The sequence below is a fragment of the Geotrypetes seraphini genome, chromosome 4, assembly GCF_902459505.1.
Source record: "Geotrypetes seraphini chromosome 4, aGeoSer1.1, whole genome shotgun sequence".
Taxonomy (NCBI): domain Eukaryota; kingdom Metazoa; phylum Chordata; class Amphibia; order Gymnophiona; family Dermophiidae; genus Geotrypetes; species Geotrypetes seraphini.
This window is the reverse complement of record NC_047087.1, coordinates 265,150,954-265,164,619: the sequence shown is the minus strand read 5'-3', so window position 1 is coordinate 265,164,619 and position 13,666 is coordinate 265,150,954. Positions and strand designations below refer to the sequence as shown.

Sequence of the window (13,666 nt, the reverse complement as noted above, 5' to 3'; positions counted from 1 at the left end):
TTAGCTATTAGTTACATCATATACAGGTTTGAGCATTCATAAGCATACATTTAGAGCCATATTCTATAAACAGTGCCTAAGCCCACCTACATTGTAGGTGCTGCTCCGTGCTGTTGCCAATCAACCGTTAGGTGCTGCTTGTAGAGTCATGCCTAGCGGTGCCTAAGTGGACTTGGGCGTTGCTAGGCCCCATTGAGGCAGGCACCAGTACATTAGACCAGGTTTTATCAGGCCTAATTTACCAGTATCTATCTCGCATGCCTAAGTTTACCATGCCTATTCCCCACTAGAGAGTTGCACGGGGACAGAAATCTCACCCATCCCCACCCGGCCCCGCCATGATCCTCTCCGTCCCCACCCGTCCCCGTCAGGATCCTCTCCGTCCCCACCCATTCCCGCATAGAATTACCTCCATCCCCGCCTGTCCCCATAAAAAGCAGCAATTACTTCTGACAGGATCATCAATTCCACAGGTTTTTTTTGTGTTTGCGCTGCTGTTTTCCTTGTGGAATCTCTTTGGTGGAAACCTTTTTTTGTTTTCTGTTCAGGTAATTAACTTATAAACCCCCCTCTTTTACTAAGGCTGACATGTCCATTATATTATATGGATGAACCCTGCTTCCAAAGCCTTCCGTCCCCGTGGGAGTCCCATGGGCCAGAGTGGGGTCCCCGTGGGAGTCCCGTGGGTTAGGGGGGATTCCCGCGGGACCCGCGGGGTTCCTACGATCCCCGTTCCCATGCAGACCTCTATTCCTCACCCCTAACCATGCGTACTTTTCAGGTAGGTGTTGTTAGGCATCAGGGGGTACCTTGACTTAGATATCACAAGGTTCCACTCTGAGTTCCATGCAGACTTTATGTTAATTTTTTAAAATGTGTGGCACAGTGGTTAAAGCTACAGCCTTAGCACACTGAGGTTGTGGGTTCAAACCCACATTGCTCCTTGTGACCCTCGGCAAGTCACTTAATCCTCCCCATTAACTCAGGTACATTAGATAGATTGTGAGCCCGCCGGAACAGTCAGGGAAAAATGCTTGAGTCCCTGAATAAATTTATGTAAACCGTTCTGAGCTCCCCTGGGAGAACGGTATAGAAAATTGAATAAATACATAAATATGATTTATGTCAATTAACTTCAATTGCGTAGTCAATTACCAGGCCATTTAAGCTAATTAACATAATTTAGGTTGTACATGGATTTTAGTTAGGCGTTGCTAGGCATCCACGATCAGGGCAGCTAGCGATGCCTAGTATAGGTGCTGTTTATAGAAATTGATTTATTTGGGCACTGTAGCCGGCACGCTCCAAGCAGAGGGCCTGGGAATACTGGCCACAATTAAACTCTTGTGAGTCGCTGCGTGCCTCACAAGGATAAGTTCTTCCAGGGTTTAGTGAAAGGGACAGCCTCCAAACAATAAGTTTAATGTTAAATAAAGAATTGCTTTTAATTGTTCAAACAAAAAAAAATACAATAACTTGTTTGTCAGGGATGAAATAGCAAAGCCAACGGGCTTCCCATACAAATTAAACACAATGTTCAATAAACGGTTGAGAAACCAAAAGAGTCCAAACTTAAACAAAACTCTCTTCCTCAGAGGTAAGTTCTCATTTAACTCATTGTCCAGGTGGAGTTCATTATCAAAAAAAAAAAAGGAAAAACTTTTCCACCAAAACAGAGTTACAAGACAGTGTAAAAATACTGGCTTCTTCAGCGACTGAAGGCTGGAAAGACAGTGTGCACCGTGTGGTCTTGAATCGCCAGAAATTAGGCCCACTATCCCACCACGTAACACGGGGCTAACCCCACTGTCTTAGCACATCAAGTATGCTTAATTCCAAAAAGGGAAAGCACAATTAAGCTTTCAAAAATGGAAAAACAAACTTCAAAATAAAAGTCCTTGCTTAATTCAGCATAGTACAAATCCACTCTTTAACATGAGTTAGATTAATTCAGTCTGAGAAAAGTTAGTCCAAAACAAACTTGCAATAACTTCAGCAACATTCAAATACTTGCTTTTATGAGGCAAACCTCCATAGGAGCATTCTCAGGAGTCAGCCCAACACTGGCTTCAGGGCTTGTATCTAACTCCATGTCACATAGTTCCTCATTCAGACTGGAAGGTGATTCTTCTCCAGCTTCAACAAACTCCATGGCCTCAGGAGCTTGACCGCTATCAGGAGCTCCCAGCCCTGAGCCTTGTGACCTTCCCTGCTGCTGTTCCTCTCTCTTCTGATTCTCTAGGAGCCTAGTCTTCAGGGAGAACAGCTTGCAGCCCCGCCCCAACCCTCAGGTGGAAAGGATTTCCGGTGATTCACATCCCAGAGGGGGATGGGAACCTAGCACTGCTGCTCTCTTACTCCCTCTACAGGCCCTAGAAGGAAATTCAGACTGAGAGGGAGAAAATGGGGAATAAGGCAGATTATGGACAGTGTCTGGATTTGCACTGGAATCTGTGCTAGGGACACTCCTAGCAGGCATAGTCTGCTTATCACAGCACATAAATACTTAAAGTTGATCTGCACAATCTTTCCCACAACAACTGATCTCTAGAACTGTTAAGTCACTAATTTCTAACTTTGTTAGTTCTACTCAATTTGTAGCATTTTGAATCCTGTAAACCGCATAGAATTTCACGGTCCTGGTGGTATATAAACTGTTGTTATTATTATTATTAAAGTGCATACAAATCACTTCTACAAGTGTATACCTACGAATCCACATACTTATAATCCATTGCAATACATTTATAAGATTTTATATACCAACAATGAGGGCTTTAAAAAACTGAATAAGTGAAAGAAATGGAAAAAATTAAATAGATAAAAAGCCCAAGTTTATTTTTAACCACGCATATGTCTAAGAAGTTCACAGAATGCATTCAAAAAAGGGATTCCAGAAGTATTTTAGCAAGTTATGGATTTTGTTTTTACAATGCATCAATATAAATGACATGCCGTTTACATGAACAACTTTATATAGCATTTCTCAACAGGGAAATATTCAAATATGCATATCTTCTGTCAGAAAATCAGGTCTTCTGTATTTTCTTGAAATAATGTGCATAACTTTACAGTAGGAGTCCTACTGAAGAAATTTCCACAAAAGACTCTTACTATTATTTAAAATGAGGCATTTGCCCATGGCAATGGCTTTGAAAATGGCCCTTCTTAAGACTAGAAATGTGAATCCCAGGTTTTGTCTAAATGTTCTCTTTTTCTGATGTGTAATGTGATACCTCTCTATTCACTAGCCAACAGATGTTATTATATGAGATTTATTCCATGAGAAAAGCAGTTATCTTTTGTGTAGAAATGCAAGTGAGTTTTTATGGCTGTTTTGTTCATGGGTTGCCCCTGGCCTTTGCAAATAAATGGAAGAGTCTTGAGGAATCTGATATCATGTGCAATTCTTTGTCCTTTAAATTATTCCAGAAAATATGTTTTGAAAGTGGATAGAACAAATCGCCAAGCTTTTGACTGAGTTGTACCCTTATCCAAGCCATTTGAGTGTATTCCTTGCTGAATTTGCAACTTTTATTAACCTATTTTTATACCAAAAATTACACACTTAAAAAAGGATAATTACATGAATAATTCAGCTAAGTGTACAACTAACTGCTTGATCATTTATTTTTGATGCCTTTGATAAGTAGATTTTTTGGTATGTGCTTTTGGTTCATAGGCATATTAGACCACAGATTTATTGAAGTTGAAAAAGGCACTTTAAGCATTTATGTGCCCAAATAAATCAAGGTATATAACTTGATAAGCCTTCTCAGTATACAAATAAGCAAAATATATGTCTGGCTTATAAGGTAAGTAAAGTGTTCACTTACACTCAGAATTGTGAAATTTGACCAAGAGCGTTAGCTCCTATAGCCAAACCCACCGCCCCATCACTGTGTATGACTTATTTTGAAAAAGATCTTGAAAAAGAACATACTGTTCAAATGCTCAACTAATTTTCAATGCCAAAAGAGAGAAAGAAGTTCCCACTTAGCTTTCAACTTTGTCAGCGGGTCCCGACATGGACCATGTTTTGAAATTCTTTCTCAAGGGACCCAGAGGGTGATGTAAACTGCTCAAAATGCCAAGGAAATAAGGGTGGTGTGATATGGGCAAAACACCTTGTAATCTGTGAATTAAAGTATAAAATATCACTCACGTGTAATTGCACAACAACCATTAGTAAATAGAAAATCTATAAATCAAGGACCAGATTCTATAAACAGTGCCTATACTAGGCAACGTTAGGCACCCTGATCGTGGACGCCTAGCAACGCCTTACTAAAATCCATGTATAACCTAAATTATGTTAATTAGCTTAAATGGCCTGGTAATTGACTATATCATTGAAGTTAATTGACATAAATGATATTTATTTATTCAATTTTCTATACCAGAGGTAGGCAATTCTGGTCCTTGAGAGCCACAGGCAGGTCAGATTTTCAGGATATCCACAATGAATATATATGAGATGGATTTGCATGCACTGCCTCCTTATGATGCAAATCTATCTCATGCATATTTATTGTGGGTATCCTGAAAACCTAACCTGCCTGTGGCTCTCGAGGAACAGAATTGCCTACCCCTGTTCTATACCATTCTCCCAAGGGAACAGTCAGGGAAAAATGCTTCAGTACTTGAATAAATTCATATAAACCATTCTGAGCTCCTAAATCTAAGACCTCCCCCAAACATATACCCCATGTGTTAAATTCCCCCATATAAACATCCTCCCAACCCCCCCTAATGGGACCCCTTAGGCGGTATATAATTTTTTAAATAAATAAATAAAATTTATGAAGACAAACAGTGCCTTGTGTAATTCAAAGTACTATTGCAGTGCAATCCACGTAGCTGCACTTTCAAAAAGATATATAGAAGATGGAGTCAGTCCAGAGGAAGGCTACTCAAATGGTATATGGTCTTCATTATAAGGCTTATGGGGACAGACTTAAAGATCTCAATCTTTATACTTTTGAGAAAAGGCTGGAGAGGGGAGATATGATTAAGACGTTTAAATACCTATGTAATGTAAATGCGCATGAGTCGAGTCTCTTTCATTTGAAAGGAAATTCTGCAATGAGAGGGCATAGGAGGAAGTTAAAAGGTGTTAGGCTCCGGAGTAATCTAAGGAAATACTTTTTTACAGAAATGGTGTTAGATGCATGGAACAGTCTCCTAGATGAGGTGGTGGAGACAGACTGTGTCTGAATTCAAAAGGGCCTGGGATAGGCACGTGGGATCTCTCAGAGAGAGAAATAGATAATGGTTACTTTAGATGAGTAGACTAGATGGGCCATTTGGCCTTTATCTCCCATCATGTTTCTATGTTTCTATACAGGTACCATGTTACATGCCATGGCAGCACATATCCACCTGTGCTATCAGCTGGTGCCAGCCCAAATTTATAAAAAGGAGCAGCTGTGCTGACACAATCTGACTCCCAGACCAGTATCCCCCCTCCGCCAGATCAAGAGGATCAAGGTGCTTCCCAATGAAGGCCACCCTTCCCACATCAAGGCCCCCACCTATCACAAGGAATCCCCAATGGTCACCTCTCCTTGTACCAAGACCTTCCCCAAATATATATCCCATGTGTTAAATTCCCCCATATAAGCATCCTCCTAACCCCCACTAACGGAACCCCCTGACCCCACAGGGCTTATTCTGAGGTTCCCTGGTAGTCTAGTGACATCTATTAGAAGCAGTCCTTTCTATTCCTACTCCCATCTGGTTCTGGGTTTTGAAATGGCCTTCCCAACTCCTAGAGGTAGTCTTGCAGTACTGCAACTAGAGGGGTCATTCTTCCATATAAGGGCAATTGCTCCTTGAAGTCACATTAAGTGCAGCCACACTGTGGGCTAGGCAGTCATGAGTCTTTGCAGCGCTGATCCATGTTTTAGCTGTCATAGTTAGCCACTCCTCCACTCTGTCCTTATCATGCCCACACCTTTCTCTTCCAGCATTGAGCAGCTAGTCTTGGCTTTTTTTAAATTGTGAATTCACAGCACAGACTTTGCTCATGACCACTAATAGCTATTGTGCAGTAAAACCTGTGCAAGTTGCTTACATCAGCATAGTAAATGTTTCCTTTATTGTGCTAGTAAAGAAAAAAAAATTGATATCCTAATGCTAAGTAGACAAAATTAGCAGAGCAGGGGATAGAACTAGAGGCCACACTCTTGTTTATTATAAATTATTTTACAATGCAATGGTGAAGGCTAAATGGAAATGAAAGTATTTAATGTTAATTTTCCATCTTTGCACTAAAATTTTAATTCAACTATTTTCTGTCTGACTTGCAAATCTCATGTACTAGATATCCTTACCTAGATGTAAACAAATAGATGAATTCATCCTGAATGTGAATCAGATTCCGGCAACAAATGATAGCACAGGAAATGTATTTTTATAAAGTGTTACTACTGTCATCAGGAACAAAATCCAAAATTTGTCCCCCTTTTGACAAAGCTGTGCCAGCAGCCACCACTGCAGTAACTGCTCCGAAGCCTATAGAGATTTAAAGGGCTTTGGGGCTTTTGTCGCGCAGCAGCCTCTAGCGCAACTTTGTAAAAGGGGAGGGGCAGGGCAGGGCATGCGTTCTTTCTTTAAAAATAGTTTGCCTTTAGAACGTTGCTATTTTGCCAAATTTTTTTGCTGTTTTTTTTTTTTTTACTATGTACTTCATTGTGCTGAACCTCTTGGGAGATGAAGCATAAACGTGGGTAGCATTATTATGTTTCCATACACAAGTGCAAAGTGGTAGTTGTTCTTTATGGGCTGTGTTCAATAAGAGAAAAATGATCTGGTAGGTGATGCTCTGTTAAACTGGTGACTCTACACGGAATGCTATAATTGGGTTTTTATTCTCAACAGTCTCTTACAAGCAGCTAAAAATGACAAGCATATTCTTCAATCAAGTATTCCTTCAGTAAAAATCAATCCTGGTGTGATAGTTATGGGTAATGCCGTGCCCTCATGCTTCCTCAGTATGTTACTGTGCTGAAATGTTTAAGGAATTAGATAATTGGTATTTGAGGTTTTAGTCCTTTGTGTCCCATTCATGTGGTACAATTAGAGTCAAGACAATGCTTGTAGAATTTTTCCAGCTGAAACAACTGACTTTCTTATGTCATGTATTTTACATACAGAGGGGTTGTTATTTAAAAGGGTTTAACTGGGCTAGCGAGCTGACCCCTTTCTAGGTTCAGGGTGGGCCAGGGGTTGAGAGACGATTTTCGGTTCGCTAACTGGCTAAGCAAGTGCACAAAGCTACAACAGCAGAACAAGTGTCACTTTAAGTGGCAAGTGTGCTGGTGCCTGGTTAACTTTCAGGTTGACAGACATTCCCAAATATTCAGTGCATGCCCCGGGATTGAATCTCTGTGGGGTTAACTCGGTCGGCTGCTGGAAATAGCTTAACAACCACTTACTGTCACAAGCTGAATATCAACCCCTGACATAATAACCACGAGCAGACAAAACTGATTTATGTCAGATGTTATGGAACACAGAAAATAAAACAAGGAACCAAATCCCCATGCAAATAAGTAACAAAAAGTGGGGATGGAACGACAAAGGACAACCGTGCTTAAATGTTGTTAGTCACTAACAAACCATGGTTTATTAGTGGCTAACGATATTTAAGCAGAATACAGATATTCCGCAAACAACTGAAAACCTGGCTTTTCAGCAAATTGTAGCTCTATCCTTCCCCCCTTTCTCTCCCCCCTTCTACACATAAGTTCATGTAATCCTTTTTCTTCTTCTCTACCCACTATTTTAAGTTCTTGTAAACCGTGTCGAGCTCCATTCTCATGGAGATGATGCGGTATATAAATTTAAGGTTTAGATTAGATATACCGTAAACATAGAAAAATGACAGCAGAAAAGGGCCATAGCCCATCTAGTCTGCCCACACTAAAGATCCCTTCCCTAACTTTATTCTCCCAGATATCCTATATGTCATCGAGTCTACCTATTCCGATGACTCTCCCCCCACTATTACCCTCTTAGAGATCCCACATGCGCATCCCATTTATTCTTAAAATCTGGCACGCTGCTGGCCTTGACAACCTGCACAGGAAGTCTTCCAATGATCAACCACTCTTTCGGTGAAGAAATACTTCCTGAAGTCGCCATGAAATTTCCCGCCCCTGATTTTTAGCGGATGCCCCCTTGTGGCCGAGGGTCCTTTAAGAAAGAAAATATCATCTTCCTCCTCGATACGTATGTGATTAGTCATCGATTTCTATGTGTATCATATGAGAAAGCCAAGATACGGACTGTGTCTGGTCCAGAGGTTTTGCATCAATAAAGACTAATTGGAGTTTTTCCATTGAGATTTATTTATGGACTTTTCCACGGTTGTTCTTTGTTGTTCCATCCCCACTTTTTGTTCTTCTGTCTTGAGAGAATTTCCGCTAAATGGAAGTTCTATTATTATTACTCCAATTGTGAAGAATTTCAAAAAATCTTTGGTCTCCAATTAAAGACCATTAGCCTCCATACCATTTTTCACAAAAATTTTGGAAGGGCTAGTTCAGATACAATTATCACACAGATTTTTCATAATTGTGAAATAAAATTGCACACCAACATTTTTGAACCTTTCCTTTTGTCTCTATTCCGCAGGGTTCTCCACTCTCCCCACTTTTGTTCAATGTTTATCTTTCATCATTAGGAAACAGATTGAATAAATTGGGAGTGAAACTTTTCAGTTATGCTGATGACATCACAGTTATAATTCCATGCCCCTCTATACTCTCCGATATTACTCACATTATTGCTGAAATAATTGAATCAATTGAGGGTTGGATGTTGGAATTTAGATTAAAACTGAATTCAGAAAAAAACAAAATTCCTATATGCAATATCCTATATGTTCTTTGGTTAAAATATTGGGATTTACCTTGGATCAGAATTTGACTATGCAGAAACAAGTCAACATGGTAGTTCGCAAGGTCTTCCATATTTTATGGAAATTACAGACTGTCAGAGCTTATTTTGGTATCTCTGCATTTAAGTCACTAGTTCAATCGCTGGTTTTGGGACACGTAGATTATTGTAATTTAATCTATCTAGCAGGGATAAAGAAGAATATCTTCAGATTGTGACTCATACAGAATACAGAGAATGGCAACCCGGATGATCGCGGGTCTGAAGGATCTCCCTTACGAGGAAAGGCTGGATAAGTTACAGCTCTACTCACTCGAGGAACGCAGAGAGAGGGGAGACATGATCGAGACGTTCAAGTATCTCACGGGTCGCATCGAAGTGGAAGAAGATATCTTCCTTCTCATGGGTCCCACGGCAACCAGGGGGCACCCGTGGAAAATCAGGGGAGGGAAACTGCACAGTGACACCAGGAAATTCTTTTTCACTGAGAGAGTGGTTGATCGCTGGAATAATCTTCCACTTCAGGTCACTGAGGCCAGCAGCGTGCCTGATTTTAAGGCCAAATGGGATAGATACGTGGGATCTATTCACTGAGTTAGGTGGGGAAGGGTCATTGCGGTGGGCAGACTGGATGGGCCGTGGCCCTTATCTGCCGTCTATTTCTATGTTTCTATGTTACTGCAGTGAGATTGATCTATGCTATGGTTTGAAAAAATATGATCACCATTTTACCGCAAATTGCATTGGCTGCCCATGGAGGCCTGTATTATTTTCAAATTTGGTTGTATTTACTATAGAATCATACCAGGCCAGGCTCCTTCTTACTTGTTAGATGCATTCACAGTTCCTATTCCAAAATATTTTTGCAAATATTTTTTCAGTTATCCATTAGAGAAGGGTTGCAGATTTAAAAGACACTATGAACATACATTATCATATCAGGCTGCTCTTTGGTTCAAAGATTTTAGGCAACTATTCTTTGTATCTGTTTCATATTTGGAGTTCAGAAGACATTTGAAGACCCATCTATATTCTAGATTTTGGGGTAATTAAAATTTCTTCACTGTTCTATTTGTAATTACAAGTTAATCTTTTGTAAACCGCCTAGATCTTCACGGTTATACGGTCTATAAGTTGATTTTTATGTTTATGTTCACAGATTTCAGAAGGATTTTGGTAAAACTGAGCATGAATTATTATTTACTTAATTGGTGCCTGCAGTCCATGTGGCTTTCTAAATCCTTAGAAAAGAAGTGGGTGATAGTGCTGAAGAGGAGGAGGAGTTGGATGCCCTGTTGTAAATTAATACTTTTTACCAACCACCATAAGTTTGCCCCTTTTCACTCATAAGAACATAAGAGCTGACATACTGGGACAGACCGAAGGTTCATCAAGCCCAGTATCCTGTTTCCAACAGTGGCCAGCTCAGGTCACAAGTACCTGGCAATATCACAAAGAGTCAATGAAGAGAGAGAACCAAAGTACACCTCAAACATAAGGAGAAGAAAAACACCAGAGCCTCATTGAATGGGATAATGAAATTGTATTTATTACCTGACCCCACATAAATGCCTATGTTAGGGGTCTGTATAAAATAATAATTTAAAAATATGAAGAAATACAGGTTAAACATATGAGCATAATGAAAACACTATTAGAAAAAAACTTAATAAAAAAGGTGATGAGAAATACATAAATTTGTACTTTTAGTCATAGAAACATAATGGCACATAAAGACCAAATGGCCTAGCAAGTCTGCCCATCTGCAGCAACCACTATCTCCTCCTCTCCCTATTAGATCCCACATGCCTATCTCACACTTTCATGAATTCAGACACAGTCTTTTTCTCCACCATTTCTACTAGGAGACTACTCCACACATCTACTACCCGTTCTGTAAAAAAATATTTCCTTAAATTACTTCTCAGCCTAACACCTCTTAATTTTATCCTTTGCCTTCTCATTCTGGAGCTTACTTTCAAATGAAAGAGACTCATCTCTTGCACATTTATGCCTTATAGACCTGCCTCTAGTGAATCCATTTTGCCTCGGGTCCTGTAATCCATTGGATTCCAGAAAGGCCACTATTCTCTGTTTTAAAAGTATTTCCATTAATTTACTTATCACAGAAGTCAGACTTACTGACCTGTAGTTCCCTACTTCTTCCTTAGTTCTACTTTTCTAGAGAAGGACCACATCTGCCCTTTTTCAGTCCTCTGGCACCACTGCCTACTCTAGAGAAGTATTGAAAAGGTCAGCCAGTAGAGCTGCCAAATCTTCTCTAAGTTCTTTCAGTACCCTCAGGGGTCTCAAAGTCTCTCCTTGAGGGCCGCAATCCAGACAGGTTTTCAGGATTTCCGCAATGAATATGCATTGAAAGCAGTGCATTCACATAGATCTCATGCATATTCATTGGGGAAATCCTGAAAATCTGACTGGATTGCGGCCCTCGAGGAGGGACTTTGAGATCCCTGCCTCAGATATACACCCTCTGGCCCTATTGTTTTGTCCATCTTTAGTTTAGTCACACAATATTAATGATTAGTGATGATCAATTATTTTGTGTTACAATACCTTAATTTACATACATTTGCCACCTTTATAATTATTTTTTTCTAATAGTATTTTCATTATGCTCATATGTTTAACCTGTCTTCATTCATTTATATGTTATTTTTTTAAACAGACTCCTGACACAGCCATGTGTACCAAAACACGGCTCATGTTGGGTCAGTTACTGAAAAGAATTTTGTTGTTCCAATCCATGAAGCCATTGGTGCTTTCCAAGATCCCAAAGAGTAAAACAGATGTATGATAAGCTGTTGATTTTCCCATGTCCATATTAATAACAGCTTATGGACTTTTTAGAAATTATCCAAACCTTTTTAAATTCTGCTAAGCTAGCTGCTTTTACCACATTTTATGGCAACAAATTCTAGAGTGTAATTTACATGTTGAGTGAAGAAATATTTTTCTCTGCTTGATTTAAAATCTATTACTTGATAGCTTTATTACATGCCCCCTAGTCCTAGGGCTTCTTTTACTAAGGTACGCTCTCGTTTTTAGCGCACGCAGGAAATTACTGCACGCTACACCATGCACTACGCTTCTAGAACTAACACCAGCTCAATGCTGGTGTTAAAGTCTAGTGTACACAGCAATGTAGCACGAGCTATTCCGCGCGTTAAAGCCCTATCGCACCTTCGTAAAAGGAGCCCCTAGTATTTTTGGAAGGCGTAAACAAGTGATTCACATCTACCCATTCTACTCTACTCAGTATTATATAGACAAGCCATAGTAACATAACCCCCTCTTCCACAAAACTGCGATAGCAGTTTCTAGTTTGGGGAGCCGCACTGAATGGCCTGCGCTGCTCCCGATGCTCATAGGAACTCAATGAGCGTTGGGCGGCTCTCTACACTAGAAACTGCTATCACAGTTTCGTAGCAGAGGGGGATAGTAAGTGTTGGCAGATAAAGACCTGCACGGTTCATCCAGTATTCCCAACAAGGTGGTCTGAGTTGTATCTGGCACCCTACCAAGGTTTCACTTCTTCATGAATAAACACTAGCATACTTAATCTTTCTCTCTCTCTGCCAATTTTGGGGCACAGAACAGAGCAGTCTGTCCAGCACTGGTCTTACTTCCCAACCTCTGGAACTGCCATCAAAGTTGACTCCAGTTATGAGGTCATTTAAGTTTTGTTTAAGCCAATTTAAGCCAATGCCTTATTGTCCAAATTAGATGGGAAATATAATGGGGAGCTAAGCACAGGACTGAAGAAGCAGTTGCAGGAATTCTGAAGCCCCTAGGCAACATAAATAAATCTCTGTGCATATGAACTAGGAAGCTTCCTGTGTATTTAGAGGCAAAAGATTTATTCATATTATTTCATGCATTTGTGATCATTCACATTAACTATGGAAATGCCCTTGGGCACAGACTGACAAAGATTGACTTAACTAGAATTCAATTAATTCAGAACAAAGCCATAAAAGTATTATGCCACTCCAAGAAATATGACCCTGTGACACCACTCTTGGAAATCCATCACTGGTTGCCAATTTTATGGTTACAAAATTTAAAATTTTAATCTTTGTCTTCCAAGTACTAAACTCAAGAGTTACTCTGCATTTATTTGACCTTGTCATCCCCTATGTCCTGCATACCGTTTGAGTTAATTGAATCTCAATCTGTTAACAATTCTGTCTTCAACATTGGTTACCAATTCAGCACAGAGTACAATACAAAATATTGACAGTAGTGCATGCTTCTCCCATTATCGCCCACGTAGAAAGTTGTGGTCTGAAACAAGTATGAAATTAAATGCCAGTAGGAATAGGTCAATTACACACTCTAGGATTAGAGATGCTATGTTGTCTGTAGGGGGTGTGAAACTTTGGAACATTTGGACTGGAGCCTTGCGGTTATGTGTATCTAGATCAGGCTTTAAGAAATTATTGAAGACGCAGTTGTTTGTAAACTCATTTATGTAATGCAATATATTTGAAGCTATGATGTGAAGCTTCGTAATGATTTATTGATTCGCGTTTATACATTCCGATGTTATTTATAATGATATGTAGAACTAGGTTTTATGATAATTATATTTACATTGTCAAACTTTTATGTATGTTTCTATGTAAACCGCATAGGTTGTATGTAGTATATAAATTTTTAAAATAAACATATGTCCACCACTAGGCGAACAGCTTTTGGTTATGTAGCAGCACTAGTTTGAAGTGTTTTGTTGTTTGGACTA

At 39.7% G+C, this 13,666-nt stretch overlaps 1 protein-coding gene across 8 annotated transcripts in view; it reads left to right on the top strand.

Annotated features, from left to right (window-relative positions):
• ADGRA1 (adhesion G protein-coupled receptor A1) overlaps positions 1-13,666 on the top strand; it is an 873,110-nt gene that overhangs the window by 271,317 nt on the left and 588,127 nt on the right. For 3 of the 8 annotated variants that reach the window (XM_033941641.1, XM_033941642.1, XM_033941644.1), the window contains one exon: positions 10,064-10,201. The exons of the other annotated variants lie outside the window; for them this stretch is intronic. The gene's annotated coding sequence lies outside the window, so the exon portion shown is untranslated. The remainder of the gene's footprint in view (positions 1-10,063; positions 10,202-13,666) is intronic. 8 annotated transcript variants of the gene reach the window in all.